The following is a 12130-nucleotide window of genomic DNA, read 5'->3' as shown; positions in this document are numbered from 1 at the left end:
CCTGTATCTCTGCGTCAGATGCCCTCCCGTCCTCCTGTCCTCCTGTGTCAGATGCCCTCCCGTCCTCCTGTCCTCCTGTGTCAGATGCCCTCCCAGAGCGTCCTGGTGTGTGTTCCTGCAGGTCCTGGAGTGGAGGAGACGACAGGTGGAGTTTTGGTGGTTGTGGTTTGGACAGTACAGACCTGTGTCATCTTCTCACTCTCCCACATTTAGACCAGACCTCAGAATGTCAGCTCAGCACCACCACACGGGGAGGTTAGGGGTTTGAGACTCATACCACAGTGACCAGAGGAGAAGAGAGAGGAGGAGAGGAGAGGGGAGGAGAAAGGAGAGAGAATGCGAGAGAAGGTGAGAGGGGAGGAGATGGCAGGAGAGAGGAAAGGAGGAGAGGGGAGAGGAGAAGAGGGGAAAGGAGGAGAGGGGAGAGGAGAAGAGGGGAAGGGAGGAGAGGGGAGAGGAGAGGAAACTGGAGATGAGGAGAGAGGAGGAGAGGGGAGTGGAGGAGAAGAGGGGAGGAGAGGGGAGAGGACTGGAAAGGGGAGACGAGGAGAGGAGGAGAGGAGAATGGAAGAGAGGGGAGGTGAGGAGGAGAGGAAGAGAGAGGAGGAGAGGAGGAAAGGAGGAGGAGAGAAGGAGAGAAAGAGCAAGGAGGAGAGGAGGAGAAGGAGGAGGAGAGTAATTTGAATGGACACAATGAACAAATCTTAAAGACGTTTTTAAAGAACCATCATTTCCTCCACAAGCAACAAAATCTCCTGTGTTATTCTAAAGTGTCTTTGTGTGTCAGATGCCCTCCCTGTGTGTCGGATGCCCTCCCTGTGTGTCAGATGCCCTCCCTGTGTCTCCGTGGGGTCTTATTCTGCATATAAATAATTCTGAAATGTGATTCTTGTGTTAGTTTGTCACTTCAGATTTCAATCAAGTCTAATCACAGTCAGAAAATGTTGTCAGAAAAATCATAATTTCAATATGTTTTCAATCCCTGCTTAAAGACGCACTACGGAACATTTCTAGTGGAGGACATGAGAAGGGCATATACATGTGTTGTTTTAATGAAATGCTGCAAGTTTAAGCCTCTTTGTTCAGCAGCATTTCAAAGTCATGTCACCTCATTTGCATCATAGTAACACGCTTTGAAATACACAGTACAAATATTTGCAGTATGTGGGTGTGGCAGAGTCCCAGCACAGAATGCATTTGGGGATTTTTGTGAGTTCATGTTTTGGCTTTCCTCGCACTGATTTGGCAACGTGCAGTATTACACCAGATGCCCTTCCGATTCCAACTAGGGACAAATCTGTTTTACTGGGACAACATGACGACGCTAATGTTGTTTTATACAGTCCTCATTCTAATAGAAGTAGTTCCTTTGTACCCGCAGTCCTCTGTAGTAAAAAACGCTGCCTGTGTGTCTTTAAAATGCTGCCTCATCCTGTTGTTTCTTCACATGTAACGCTCCGACCAAACTGGAAAAACTGCTCTGCGCTAACCACTTTGTAATGATGATAATAATGATTATGTCATGCACTTGTAATGGCAACCTTCAACCTTGGAATAGTGTGTTTAAAGTGGACGCATGACGGATCTGGTCCAGGTTTAGTCCAGGTTCAGTTCAAGTTCAGTCCCGGTTTAGTCACAGAGTCTCACCTTCACAGAACAAAGTGAAAGCTCTGGGTTTGCCCAAAAATATTGAATGAAATTTTGCTGATTCCAACTGTAAATGCATTCACAAACATCCCACGTGTTTAAAAAGGAGGCGTGCTTTATGTTCTATAGGCTCCTAAACAGACACTGCAGGTTTAGTCCAGGTTCAGTCTCACCTCCACAGCACAAAGTGAAAGCTCTGGGTTTGCCCGCAAATATTGACTGTAATTTCCCCGATTTCAACAGTAAAACCACTGCACATGTGTTTAAAGATGAGGTGCGCTTTATATCGGCTCATAGGCTCCTAAACAAACACTGCAAGTTTAGTCCAGCTTCAGTTTTAGTCCAGGTTTAGTCTATTTCTCCATCTTTCTCCATCTGATGACAGCCACGCCTGTGTCAGTCTGCCTCAGGGCGACTGTAGCACAGAGTCTCACCCCCACAGAACAAAGTGAAAGCTCTGGGTTTGCCTACAAATATTGACTGTAATTTCCCTGATTTCAACAGTAAAAGCCTTCACCAACACTGCACATGTGTTTAAAGAGGAGGTGCGCTTGATTTCGGCCCGTAGGCTCCTAAACAAACATTGGACATGTGTTAAAGAAAAAGGAGTGGCGTTTTATATCAGCCCGTAGGCTCCTAAACAAACACTGCACATGTGTTTAAAGAGGAGGCGCGCTTTATATCAGCCCGTAGGCTCCTAAACAAACACTGCACATGTGTTTAAAGAGGAGGCGCGCTTTATATCGGCCTGTAGGCTCCTAAACAAACATTGGACATGTGTTTAAAAAAGGAGTGGCGTTTTATATCAGCCCGTAGGCTCCTAAACAAACACTGCACAAGTGTTTAAAGAGGAGGCGCGCTTTATATCGGCCCGTTTGCTCCTAAACAAGCTTTCTGACTCCTCTTCAGCTCCTCAGCCAGCTTCATCGTCTGTTTCAGCTTGTGCCCTGACCGCAGGGTTCTCCTCCTCCTCTGCACCTCCTCCTCTCTTCCTCTGCACCACTTTCATATCTCATTTTCAGCCTTAGTCATTTCCGCTGTTTTTTTTTTAAACTTTGCGAAACCGAGCCGACGACACCTTCCCTGATGTGTGGGGTCAGGGTGTGCAGGGTGCAGGGTGCAGGGTTAGGGGTGTCTGCGGTTTCATTCATGCTGTCAACGATATGAGGGTTTCACGCCTTTAAAAGTCAACGGGGCGTAAAAGTTCACACTAATATCTCACAAGTTTCACTGCACAGCTATGAGTCAAGACGAGAAGATAAACCAAAACGACGACTTACATGATTTTCACTCTCCTTTTAAAACCTGATCTAGTCAAGTCTCTGAAGTTAAGCGGGTCTGGGCCTGGGCAAGACTTGGATGGGAGACCGGGGCGAATACCAGGTGTCACAGTGAGGCGCCAGTGGCAGAAACTGTTGTTGTGTCCTTAGGCAAGACACATCAGCCACAATATCTGGTGGCAGCCTCACTTCCGTCAGTCTAGAATGTGACTTCGAGCGTCTGGGAAAGCGCTGTATAAGACTAATGTTTCACTTATGGTTGAGAATTGGATACAGAAATACCAAAGCTCAACACGTATAACATTATTAGGTCAGAGCGGGCGCCTCCCCCTAGTGTTAGGCATGTGAATGACTCCTGACGCAATAAGAAAAACATTAAACCGGTTCAGCCCTGGACTCCACACATCCACAGGGGTTGGATAACAATTCCATGGGGTGCATACAGTTTTTGTGTCAATGAGCAACACACACTCCACCTGCCTTTCCAAGTATGTTTTTCAATCTTGAAGTAACAGAAAAGTCCCTGACCATATATAAAAATGTAGTTTTATTTCATCTGCCCCACATATTGACCAAAATAATGATATCAGATCTATATGCTTACAGTTTGAATGGTCCGATCTGGGTTTTTCAGTCGATAAAGATTAAAAAATAACTACTACACATTGCATCAGGTTTGTGAAGTTGCAGTGTATTGTTTATTTTCATGCTTTTGTACATTTATGACAAATTACCAGGTCTGAGGATGGGTGGCATAGGCTTGTGGGCGGAGCTTTGGACAGAATCTTACAGCTAACAGTAAGGAGGGTTTGAATAGGGCGCAGGAGAGATCGCTAGATTACTCAAACATGCATGGATGATATCTACAACCTCTTCAAACATGTTTTTGATGAAGGAACAACGTTATAACCTGAAAGAAAGCTCCAAAGACCACAGCACGTTTAAGAGGGTCCACTGCTCCTGACAAATTTGAATCACTGACCTGGAATATGGGTCAAACGCAGTGGGTCACTTTCCCTATGAGGACAATAATATAGCTTAACCTTCAAATCTGTAGATACTGATTTAACCTGAGACAAAATGCACCTCCTTAAGTAGATTAAAAAACTAAACTCATGTAATCTCACTCCCACCGAACCAGGAAATATTGGGCCTTTTGTTGAGATCTGGGCTAAATTTAAACTTTGGTAATGCGAGACAGGGACACCCCACGAGGAGGCTCTGGTATCCCGCGGTGACGTCAGGAAAGGTGGTTCCCCTGTCAACAACGTGGACTCGGGCCAGGACTGAGCCAGAACAAGATCAGAACTGGACCAGGACTAAAACAGGACTAAACCAGGGCTCAACCAGGACTGGATCAGGAATAAAACATAATTAAACCAGGACTGGACCAGGACTGGACCAGGACTAAAACAGAACTAGATCAGGACTGGACCAGGACTAAAATAGAACTAAACCAGGACTGAACCAGATCTAGACCAGGACTGAACCAGGACTAAAACAGGTCTGTGCCAGGACAAAAACAGGACTAGATCGGGACTGGACCAGGACTGAACTAGGATCAGATTATAAACGGATTTAAACTGAAGGTCAAAGTCTCAAGTCTCCAGCTACGATTCAGAACAAAGAGAATCATTCAGAGATGGAAAAGTAGACTCTGAGTTCAAACAGCGACTAAAGATAGACCAGGCCCGAGACTGGACAAACCAGGACCAAAAGAAGGCCTGAACCAGGGCCAAAACAGGACTAAACCAGGACCAAAAGCAGGCCTGAACCAGGGGCAAAACAGGACTAAACCAGGACCAAAACAAGGTCTAAATTAGGACTATAGCAAGACTAAACAGGGACTAAACCAGAACAACAAGAAGACTAAAGCAGGACTAAACCAAGAACAAAACAAGGATAAACCAAAACCTGGACTGAACTAGGCTAGATCAGAACCAAAATAAGGACTAAACCAGAACTAAAAACAAAGTCTAAACAAAGACTATACCGGGTTTATCTAGGACTGAACCACCAAAACAAGGCTAAATCAGGTCTAAAGCAGAACTAATCCAGGACTATAACGAGACCAAACCAAAACAAAGTCTAAACTAGGACTACAACAAGAACTAATCCAGGTCTAACCCAGGACTCGACTGGACCCAATGAGGTCTACGCAACTATAACATGTTTAAAAGCTCTACAATGTCCGTTTTGCAAAATAGATCTCCTTCAATACTTTGCAACATTTCAGTCCATGCAATAATATCTCCATGGAGACAAGCAGGTGTGCCATAGTGCAGCATTAAAAGGGTCCAGACCATCAGGACAATGTAAGGCTTTGTTTCATAAGCCGATAGTTCTGCTCTGCAATCAGGGGACAGGAAGTGGAAAAGGAAGGAAGCCTTTAAGGGACAAATTTAAACATGACAAAATAAAAACAGGTGTGGATTTGCTTCACTGGAGTTTCCTTTTTAGTCTAAATGGAATATAGCCCCCCAATCTCCTTGTGAAAGAGATAACCACTCTGCCACAGTCACATGCTCAACTCAGAGACATCAGGAGTCAAACCCGTAACCTCTTTTCGCTTTCAGATTGGAACGTTTTGCTAATACACAAACCTCACTGCAGCCTTAAAGCATGTATTTCCTGTATTGAGGTGGTTGACTTCACATTTGTGGCCTATATTCACTCTTGCTCTGATGCTTCAAATGCGGATTTGAAAAACACCTACCCACCTCCCGAAACCTCACTTCCTGTTTACATCACTGTGTTTTCCATTATTGTTTGGCTCCTAAATGGAATCTCATACGTAAAATTTTGGGGGAAATGCACTCCTCAGCGATTCTTCCGATGTTCATGGTTCAGTGTTTGGTTACGTTGAGAGGAGAGTGGAACCTTTAAAAAAATATAATCAGTAAGAGGTCTTGATAGCTGTCTTTGGAGGATCTAAACACCTTTCTTTCAACGTTCCAAATATCTACAAAGTACATGGGTGTCTTTTAAAATGTCAAACAAAAGCGGACTGGGAAACTCATTGTAGTAATAGGTCAAGAAGTGGGTAGAGTATCAAAGGTAAACTATGTAAACCAGACTTAGACTTGGAGAGACTTATCCATGCATTTGTCTCCAGTAGGTTAGACGACTGTAACGTCCTGCTCACTGGCCTCTCCAAATGAGCCTTAAGACAGAACAGTACATCCAGAACACTGCTGCTCAGGTTATGACTAGAACCAGGAAGTACTTCACACATGTGTCCTGTGGCTCAGGTCTCTGGCTCCTGTGGCTCAGAGAATAGACTTTAAAGCAGCTCTGTGTGAACAAGTCTCTCCATGGACCAGCACCAAAGAACATCTCCCACGTGAGCCACATGAACCATTTCACATGAGGAGGACTTCAGGGACCGGCCTCCTGCTGGTCCCAGAGTCAGGACTAAACATGAGGAATCAGTGTTTCAGTTTTCTGCAGATAAAACCTGGAACAGTTTTCCTGAAGATGTGACACAGGCCTCTACTTTGACAATGTTTAAATCCAGGCTCAAAACAGTTCTGTTTATCTGTGTATGTGACTGAAAGGGTTTTTATTCTGCCTCTTCTGTTTTAATGTTAATTTTATGATGATTATTTGTGATTATTTATGTTTTGATTTGTGTGATTTTAATGTCTCTTTTATTGTGTAAAGCACTTTGAATTACTTTGTGTACGAATTGTGCTGTACAAATAAACTTGCCTTGCCTAGAGTACAGCTAAAAATTGTGCTTGAATAATAGTCCTGTTACTTCAAAATAATATTACTCAAGTAGGAGTACAAAATAGTGGTCCAAATTTTGATTTGTGGAAAGAGTAGGGTCCAGTTACCCTACTGTTAAGACATCTGATTGTAAATGAGTCCTTCAGTACACAGAGAACACAGAGGAGAGAGACCTTTGTCCTGAGGGCTGTTACTCTCCTCGCACTGCCCTGACACTGGATCTGATAATTCATATTGACTCTTGTTTGAGATTTTTAAAAATTGTATTTTAGTGCTCAATAAGCTTAAACCGCCCCTCAGGGACAAATGAAGTGATGTTGATTGAAAACAAAACATGAAATAATTGTCAAAATGTTGTATTTTTAAAGGAAAGATACAAAAATGACCAAAACTAAATCATACCTGCAAGAAACACAAATGTTCAAATCATTTTATATTGTTGAATAAATTGAGCAGTTTAAAACCATACTGCGGAACATTCCAGACAAAGCAATAGCATCTTCATGGAGACAAGCACGAGATAGATTCCCAACATAAACTAAAACATAATGCAAGGAACAGTTGGAAAATCTGTGCCTGACCAGTTTTCATTCATTTTTTATTAATTTATTTTTGATTTGTATTCTGTCCTTTTGCATTAAGCTTGGATTATATTTTTATGTTACACCAAAACTAAATAATGAGTCCAGCAGGTCCTTTGTGTTTGTCTTTTGTTTACCTTCAGCTGATATTACAGTGTGTTTCCTGTGATGTGAGCATGTGACAGCTGTGGCATGAGCTCAGCTGACTCTCAGAAGAACACGGCCAAAGCAGAAGTTTGGGGATTTGAAGGTTTTTTCCCTGCTTCTTCAATGATGATACACTTTAATGTATTGATTTTAGTCGAATGAGCTTCAGTTTTACAGAAGTGAAGCTCACCTCAGACACGCTCAGAGCTTTGTCATTCTGAAACTCGCCATGGAGCACAGAAAGAGAAATTAGAACACGCGTTTGGTGATCAGATTATTTTAAAGGTGAGATGAGTAACGCGGGGGCATATGCCGCAGTGTGGCATTAAAGCCCCCTCGGATGAGTAAATTACATGTGATTTTATTGCTCAAAAACATCTTCAAAAAAACGTGCAATTTCTTGTCTTTATAGATATTAACCTCACGATGCTGCAGCTCAGTGTAATCTGAAACAGTGAAGAGGGAGCGGTTTTAACGTTTTTACCAACATGACTCGAACAGATTTATCATTTTAAAGTACAGTACAAAGCTTTTCTTGTACCTGCTTTTTTATTCATCCATTTTTTTCTGCTTATCCAGGGCTGGGTCGCAGGGGCAGGGGCCTTAGCAGGGACTCCCTCACCCCAGACGCTTCCTCCAGCTCCTCCGGTGGGACCCCAAGGCGTTCCCAGGCTACTCAAAAGACAGATCTAGACCAGGGACCACAGGTGAGAGTAGGAACGTAGACCGAACGCTAAGTCCAGAGCTTTCCCTTCGGCTCCTTTTTTACCGTGTGTCTGTTGATATATGGGCCGCAGGATTCAGGAAGTGGGAGCAGACTTGACTTAACATTTGAAACACATTTTAATATCTGAAGTTAAAGTTATGTAAATGTTGCTATATCTGCAGTGAAATACCAGCTCCACTCACAGGAAGTGACATCAGAGAAACAGGAAATCCCAACCCGACGCTCCAGCTCCATAAAGACCTCATGCAAAATGGACGACCTTTAGTGGCATTAGTTTAATCTTGATAAACTTTAGAACCGGGAGAGCCCGCAGTGTAATCTAAGACAGTAAAGAGGCGGTGGGTTCAAAGGTATAAAAATGATCGACATGACTGTAACAGACATTTAAAGTCGCATTATGTAACTTTTCTATTGGAGAATCTGCCATCTGCTTTTTAACGAATTAACCAATCAGAGTGCACCATAAGGATTTTAAAATAAAGTAATAACTACATTCCACGTGTATTTCAAAGAGTAAACATTTTGAGACCTGCGTGACAAAAAATAATTTCTCTGCATATTTTGTCTCACTCACAGCAAGTTTTTCAAAGAATTTTCAATGCAAAACATCTGCAATTAAAGTAATGGACAACATGGACACAAGTCTAATGCTATACTTTCCACATCCAAGGCAGGTGGCATAAATCCACAAGAAAAGTTACACACTGCAACTTTAAAGCCCAATATACTTTTCTTTCTGTGATCACTATCAGAGTCATTAGTGCGACTTCCTATGATAAATCAATATTACGTTGAGTCATTCTTTTTTTTTGGCAGCTCTGTGTGGCATCTGACCTATGACAGACTGTGAAAGGAGGAAGTAGAGGTGACGTAATCCCTCCCTCTCTCTCTCTCCCTCTTTGAAGTTTGATCCTGTGGCTGAAAATATCTCCTTTAGATATGACTCAAATGTGAGACGCAACTTCCTCCAAAGTCAAAACAAGCGCTGGGGCAGAGTTCACAAAATAAAAATATTATGTCACTGAGACGAAAGACGAAAATCCTAGTAGCAGCAGCAGCAGTAGTAGCAGTAATAATATGCATAGCAGCCTAGTAGCAGTAGTAGTAGCAGAAGCAATAAGATTCTCTCCCTACTACTCTCCTTACTTCTTAATGTGATAATGTGTAATGGAAGTATTTAAGATTAAAATATGGGCTCGTCCGGGATTTGAACCCGGGACCTCTCGCACCCTAAGCGAGAATCATACCCCTAGACCAACGAGCCACACGATCCCATATGTGAGTGTCCCATTCCAGAGGAGCTGCTGCCACGTCCCAAAACCCTGCTGCAGATGTGGAGTCATATAAACTGTGAACTATGGCGCCATCTGCAGGAAGATTTGTTTTAATGCATATAAGGCAGTGTCCAGCAGTAATCTGACCAGACCTGAAGAAATAATCTGACTAGAATTGAAGAAATAATCTGACCAGAACTGAAGAAATAATCTGTCCAGAATTGAAGAAATAATCTGACTAGAATTGAAGAAATAATCTGACCAGAATTGAAGAAATAATCTGTCCAGAATTGAAGAAATAATCTGACTAGAATTGAAGAAATAATCTGTCCAGAATTGAAGAAATAATATGACTAGAATTGAAGAAATAATCTGTCCAGAATTGAAGAAGAGACTTGGATGAGCAGCCAAACGTCTTCACTCCTACAACTTTTAGTCCAGTTGACAGATTGTTTGTTGTTGTTTTTTATTTATTTATTTATTTATTTGTATTTTTTTTATTTATTTTACTATTTCTTAAACTATCTTATTCTTTGTTTGTCCATGTAGAAATTCATTAAACGTGCGGATCGCAGAGGAAGAAGTACACTCCGCTTTACAGCACTTTAAAAACACATGTAGCTCTAGTTCACTGGAGTTAACACTAACACTTAGCAACGTTACTATTACTCATAGATACTTAACAGTTAACTCACATACAGGGCACATACATGTATTTTAACTGTCTGAGTTAATCATAAATATAAGATGGCTGTAGTAGTAATAGTAGTAGTTGTATTCAGTTGCTGAAGTAGTTCAGTGTGAAAAAAAACTAAATAAAATCATGTACCAATTTATTGCTTGGTTTGTTTTAGACTGGGGTGCAAAAACTGACTATGGACCACTGTAGTCTTACATTAATGAGGAACATGGAGCTGTTTGTAGTAGTAGTAGTAGTAGTAATTGTGGTTGTAGTATTAGTTGTAGTAGTTACCAGCAGCTTACTAACAGATGGAAACTAGGCTGTGGCTGAAATCTGGAAAAACAACAGAGGCAGATTATCGTAATGACAGTAAAATATTTTAATAGCCCCACGCCTCTGCTTTGAGACGCCGTTTGAATTTACGTGAAGCACAATTGGAGTTAGGGTAATGGAAAGTCTGTAACTGCACTCTATCAGCAACGATATCATCCGCCTCTATGTTTTTAAACTCCACACACCTTCACCAGAATCATTTGGATTATTTCAGATCTGGAAATGCTAATCTCTACTGAACTAAAGGTAAAAGGAGCTGTTCACTTGAAAACTATCACTTCATGACATCAACGTGGAACAGAGAATTTTGAACTTTGGAGATGTAAACAATATTAAAGTGAAATGTTGTTGTTCCAGATGGACGGACTGTTCCATGAGACTCTGTCCATAGACCGAAAGTTCAACTGAGACTACTTTGTAGACCTGATTCTGAACCTGCTCAGCATGGACCCCCAAACCAAGTCTTAGAACATCCTTTTGTCACCATGAGTCACATCACCGAGGTCTTCAACACCGAGCAGTAAGTCCTCAGTACTGATTTAGCCCTGGTGTAGTCCTGGTGTAGTCCTGGTTTAGTCCTGATTTAGTCCTGGTTTAGTCCTTGTTTAGTCCTTGTTTAATCCTGGTTTAGTCCTGTTTCAGCCTTGATTTAGTCCTTGTATAGTCCTGTTTTAGTCTTTGTTTAGTCCTGTTTTAGCCCTGGTTCAGTCCTAGTTTAGAACTGGTTTAGTCCTGATTTAGTCTTGGTTTAGTACTGGCTTAGTCCTGGTTTAGTCCTGTTTTAGACCTGGTTTAGTCCTAGTTTAGACCAGGTTTAGTCCTGTTTTAGACCTGGTTTAGTCCTAGTTTAAACCAGGTTTAGTCCTGTTTTAGACCCGGTTGAGTCCTGATTTAGTCTTAGTTTAGGCCTGGTTTAGTTCTGGTTTAGTCCTGTTTTAGTCCTGCTTGTGTTACTGTACGATTATTTTTGAATTTTAGTAACAAACTTTGATGCCAAAAGTCTCAACTGATTGTCTGATATTTTCAGAAAAACACCGGACACAAAGAGGCCCAAGTTAGAGTTCGACACTAGTTACAGGTCAGATCGATGGAGAGGTGACCCTGCGCTCAGTCAGAATCCATGTTTTTCAGTGTAGTTTTAGCCATTAAAACGCCTGGATTTTTAAATAAACGCAAGGTTGATCACTTTAATGCCATACTGTGAGACATTTCAGCGAAAGAAATTATATCGCCATAGAGACAAGCAGGTGGCAGACCCTGAAGCAGAAAAACTTCTTAGTGCATCTTTAAAGGCCCTATATTCTACAAAACAGTGAATTTGTTTAGTTTGTTTCTCTGTCTTCACTTAAATCAGTTTTGTGGCTTGTTCAGATGATTGACAGGTGGATTAGCCAATGAGGGACATGCATGGTCCACCTGGATCAAAACAAATATGGCTACTAAAGAAAGGACAAAAATATCACAGGGCACTGAAAAACATTTCTGCTGGTCGTGGTTTAGTCCTGTTTATCCATCCAAATCGCTTCAGTTGGATGAGCAGCGAAACGTCTTCACTCTGACAACTTTTCGTCCAGTTGACAGATTTAACTTTGGCTTTTACTATAGATCAGACCTGGACAACTGAGGGATTACACAGACATCGAGTCCATTCCAGTTTGAAATTTTGGTATCGTAACAACACTAAACTGAAATAATAAAACCAAATGTACTTTTTAATCTGTGTCAGT

The 12130-nt window shown here is 41.9% G+C and overlaps 1 protein-coding gene and 1 non-coding gene across 2 annotated transcripts in view; both read right to left on the bottom strand.

The window, feature by feature from the left end:
• The window catches only part of tspan13a (tetraspanin 13a), a 260320-nt gene that overhangs the window by 152083 nt on the left and 96107 nt on the right, over window positions 1–12130 (bottom strand). The window lies entirely within an intron of this gene.
• trnap-agg (transfer RNA proline (anticodon AGG)) lies at window positions 9307–9378 on the bottom strand. The gene has a single exon. It is a non-coding gene; the product is annotated as a tRNA-Pro (tRNA).

Source organism: Periophthalmus magnuspinnatus, chromosome 16 (assembly GCF_009829125.3).
Source record: "Periophthalmus magnuspinnatus isolate fPerMag1 chromosome 16, fPerMag1.2.pri, whole genome shotgun sequence".
In the NCBI taxonomy this organism is placed as follows: domain Eukaryota; kingdom Metazoa; phylum Chordata; class Actinopteri; order Gobiiformes; family Gobiidae; genus Periophthalmus; species Periophthalmus magnuspinnatus.
This window is presented reverse-complemented; position numbering and strand designations above follow the sequence as displayed.